Here is a 4,946-nt window from a genome sequence, read left to right on the forward strand (position 1 = left end):
ATGCTTACGTTTACCTTCTTATATCAACTTAAAAATGCCGTCAAAGAGATATCCTACGTACCTTAAGGATTCGGACATGACTCTATGATAAGTGCGTATTTTATATATTTGCACTCCCTATATTAGCTCTATTTTACATGTCATTTAACACTTATCATAGTGTTATGAGCTAATATTTGTTATTCTAGTGTATTTGTTTGTCTTAACATGTTGTAGGATATTTAAGCCTTTTTGGAGCTAAAATACTACAAGATGAGTTACTAGAATACAATGGCTAAATGAAACTAAGTTTTGGACTAGCATGGAGTATTGGCATGGGTTTGCATGAAGAAATTGGTGGATCCATATGTATAATTCAAATGTTGTCAACAACCAAAATCAAGCCCAACTTCAAAGTCCAAGTCAATGGGAAAGCATGGGATTCCAAAGTTCTTAAGATGCCAAATGAAAGCATTAACCGGGTGATTAATCGCATCATTAATCACAAACATTGGATGCCATTTGCAATTAAGAAGAGAATTAAGGGAATTAACCCGGATAACCACGACCCCGATCGGGGCCGCCCAACCTCGATTGGGGCCGCATGCATCATGAATGCTTACTTTTTCCTTCTCCTCTCCTATAAATAGGAGAGGCATTCCAAGGCTTAGGGGATCCAATTATTTACGTCTCATTTTCATATATAGCCTTAAGAAATACAATTCTCTCAATAGTTTTCATTTTAGATTTCATTATAAGTTAATCTTGTAGTTCTTAAACATTTGGTTCTTAATACATTTTCAAGCATTTGGTTATATATTGTTCTTCCATTCTAGTTCATCTCCTTAAGATATTTTTTATATAGTTTACAGTTTTACATATCTATTTAGTTTATATTAGTTTATAATTAAAGCACTCTAATTAGATTACTTTAGTTTAATTTCTCTTACATGTTAAAACATTTAGTTCATATAAATCACTCAATCATATTTATTATTTCTCTATTTATAGTTTACAATTTACACCTTAACATGAGTAGCTAAATCTCTTAGTCTAAGGGCTAGGGAAGCCATGCAAAACAAGTATATAACATGATAAAATAGGTTAATAATAATATTTTTCAAATTGCTTCTATGACATGCTTGAGCCATAACGTTTAATCTTCGTTTAAGGCCTTATTCAATTGATTAAGTTTGTTCATTCGTTCTATAAGTCGAGAGGCACGGAATTGAATTAGACTAAGCATGTATAGTAGGACGACCTAGTCATGGACGAGAATTTCTCTAGGATCCGGTCTATGGTTGACATTAATATCGTAAGGTGGGTGTCTCTAAACCTAAGCAATTGACAATACTATTAGTACCAAGTTTATCATGATCATATGTTTACCTTTGCATGTGTGACCCGAACCCCTTAGACTCTCTTTTATCATATAATTTACATTACAATTTTCATTAATCATCAAACAAACCAACCAAACCAAAATCGAAGTCGACCTTGATAAGAATCTACCCATAGCAATTCACAACGTAATTCTCGTTTCCTTGTGGTTCGACCCCTATTACTACATTTATTTGTGTTTAGGGAATTTATCTTTGCATAGGTACGCGATAAGCCTATCAAATTTTGGCATTCTGAATTGTCGATTTTTATTGCATTTTGAATTGTCGAGTTTTATCTTGTTTTCCTTTGTCTTGGGGAACACTTGTTCCTTGAGACCGTTACTTATCACTTCTCTAGAAATTGTTGTCTTATGCCCAGGTCCTCACGCAAGGGAGAATTGCTTTCACCGGATTCCGATCCCGAGAGAACCTTTAGGAGAAGACGACGTTTTTGGAAGGAAGTGAAAGAGGCCTCTTCTCCCTTACAAGCCGAAAGTGCTAGAAAGTCTTACTTAGACGATCTAGAAGCCCTTGAAGAGGAGGAGGTTTCAAGTTCATCATCTCCACCACCACCACCACCATCTACTACCAAAAAGATGGTGAAACTTTCTGATCACTCAAAGCCCACCGCGGCCATACTTCCGGCCGGTATCACAACCACTCAAATCACCGCGCCGGAATTCGAGATCAAACCGGCTTTCATTAGCCTTGTGGAGAGGAAGCAATTTGGGGGAAGTCCTTTGTAGGATCCCAATTTGCATGTGCAAAACGTTTGTGACTATTGCTCCATGATCCGTCAAACGGGCGTCACTTAAGCCCAAATAAGGGAAATACTTTTCCCTTTCTCTTTGAAAGACAAGGCCAAGCTTTGAATCAATAGCCTTGACCGCACCGCCATGGGAATCACCAATTGGGAAACTTTGGCTCTAGCCTTCTATCAAAATTTTTTTCCACCGGAGAAAACTCAAACTTTGAGGAGCCAAATCACCGGATTCCGTCAACAAGCTCTTGAGAACTTATATGAGGCTTGGGAGATGTACAAAGAGCTTCAAATACAATGCCCACATCATGGGTTAGATGATTGGTTTCTAGCAATAACATTCTACAATGGATGTTGTGCCGAGTCCCGAAGGATTCTTGATTCCGCCAACAATGGGCGGTTTGATCAAATTGACACCGACCTTGCTCATGCCACGATCGAATCTATGGCTGTCCATGATGCCCAATATGTCAATTCCCGAGTTGTGTCCTCCAAAGGTAAAGAAGAATCCTCCAACAACTCCGTTTTGCTAGCTCAAATTGCCTTGCTCCAACAACAATTGGCGGACAGGGATGCTAAAGATTCCCTTCAACAACTCAATGTCGTGTCTTCAACAAGCCAAATCGTTATTTGTGATGGTTGCGGTGGTGCGGGTCATTATGTCGCTCATTGTCGAGCTCCTATCGAAGAGGTAAATGCTTTTCAAGCTTTTAGACAAAGTTCATATCCGCCGGGTACATTTTCCAACACTTATAACCCGAATACCAAATTTCATCCGAACTTGTCTTACACTAGCAACAGTGTGCTTAACCCACAACCTCCACCACAACAAAATGCCTATGTCCCTCAACAACAAAAGTATATCCCTCCACCGGGTTATCAAAATCAACAAAGGCCCCCACAAAACAATTACCAACAAAATCCACCACAAAATACCCAACAAAACAATCAAGGAGTTGGTAAGCTCGAGGGCATAATAGTCCAAATGCAAAGGGAATTATTGGCTCAAATTCAAAAGAATGATCAAGCTCATAGTGCCGCGGTCAAGATGTTGGAACCACAAGTGGCTCAACTAGCCGCTTCTAATTCTCAAAGGAAGAACGGTCAACTACCTTCCCCAGGTGAGCAACCACATGAAACTGTTAATTCTATTTCCTTGAGAAGTGGTACAAGCTATGATGGGCCATCCATGACTTTGGATGAAGAAGTGGTTGTTAAAAAGGCCAAGCTTGGGGGAGATGACAAAAAGAAGGCTAGTGAAGAGCCTCTTGTTAGGGACCGTGTACCATTTCCCCTCCGGTTGTTGATGCTTAAGAGGAAGAGCAAGCTTGATGCCAAAGTTGTTGAGCACCCTATGCCTAAGGAAAGTGGTGAGGTAATTGTTGAAAAAGTCTCTCCCAATGCTAAGGAGGGTGATGTTGTTTCAAAGAAGGTGGATGCTCACAATGATAATGAGAATGAGAAAGATGTGGAGGATGCTCCTCCAAAAGAAGTTGTCCAAATACCATTTCCCCATCATCTAGCAAAGCACAAGGAAGAAGGTAAGTTCGGTAAGTTCATGGAAATGTGTAAGAATTTACAAGTCACCGTCCCGTTTATGGAATTGCTTACCCAAGTCCCTTCTTACGCAAAGTTTATGAAGGAAATCCTCTCAAAGAAGCGATCCTTCAATGAGGTTGAGACCATTGCTTTCACCGAAGAGTGTAGTGCACTCTTACAAAATAAGTCTCCCCCGAAACTTAAGGACCCCGGTAGCTATTCTATTCCTTTCACTATAGGCACATATACCATTAATAAGGCCATTTGCGACCTAGGTGCTAGTGTGAGTGTCATTCCCTATTCCCTTTGTGAGAAACTTAACATGGGTGCTCTAAAATGCACAAGTACAACATTGCAAATGGCGGACCGTTCTTTAAAACGACCCTTAGGTGTCTTAGAAGATGTACCCGTCAAAGTTGGCAAGTTTTTCATACCCGTTGACTTCCTCATACTTGATATGGCCGAGGATTCACAAACCCCAATTATATTGGCTAGGCCATTTTTACGCACCGCGGGTGCGTTAATTGATGTGAAAAATGGGAGGTTGACATTGGAAGTGGGTGATGACCGGGTTTCCTTTAGCAAAAACAACACCATTAGAACCCCAATGTTACAAGAGTCTTGTTATTTACTTAGCACTGTGAACTCTTCTCTTGCCTCTACTCAACTTGGACTCTCACTAATGGATCCGTTGGAGGAAGATATGGGTGTTTTTTGTGTTGTAGGTGACGATGCTAAAGGCACTAATGCAAAGAGTGCCAAAAAGAAAGGGAAATTTTATTTGAAGAATTTCAAATGATTGAGGAATGCAAAGATAGCTATGAAATGGAGCTTGGTTGGTGGCAAGCTCAATGACGAAACTTGAATCAAATAGCTTCTTACGTCGTGCGGGACATCAAACCAGCGCTTCTTGGGAGGCAACCTAAGCTTTTTATTTGGTTTTATTTATTTTTTGCAATTTATTGTTTTTCGTAGATTAGAAATAAAATGCTCGACTTGACGATGTTTCTTTTTGCGATTTTTAGGTGAAAATGAAGGGAGAAGAATTAGAAGTAAATTTGGCACGCTTCCCCATGCAGGAACCTCGTTCGGGGACGTGGTTTTCGAAAAAAGAAGAAGGAAATTGAATCATATGCGAAAAAGAGTCAAAACCCGGAGGAGTAGTCTACCCCGACCGGGGTTGCCAGCCCCGATCGGGGTCGTGGTTCTGTGATTTCCTGGCCTTTGCTTTATACGGGTAAAAAAAAAGGGGATAGAATTCTTTCGATCATTTTTACACCCGATGG

At 40.0% G+C, this 4,946-nt stretch overlaps 1 non-coding gene across 1 annotated transcript; it reads right to left on the bottom strand.

Annotated features, from left to right (window-relative positions):
• Nucleotides 1-2,329: 2,329 nt before the first annotated feature.
• LOC141610355 (small nucleolar RNA R71) lies at nucleotides 2,330-2,436 on the bottom strand. The gene has a single exon (XR_012528258.1). It is a non-coding gene; the product is annotated as a small nucleolar RNA R71 (small nucleolar RNA).
• Between the last annotated feature and the right edge of the window lie 2,510 nt (nucleotides 2,437-4,946).

The sequence above is a fragment of the Silene latifolia genome, chromosome 10 (genome assembly GCF_048544455.1).
Source record: "Silene latifolia isolate original U9 population chromosome 10, ASM4854445v1, whole genome shotgun sequence".
NCBI classification, from domain to species: domain Eukaryota; kingdom Viridiplantae; phylum Streptophyta; class Magnoliopsida; order Caryophyllales; family Caryophyllaceae; genus Silene; species Silene latifolia.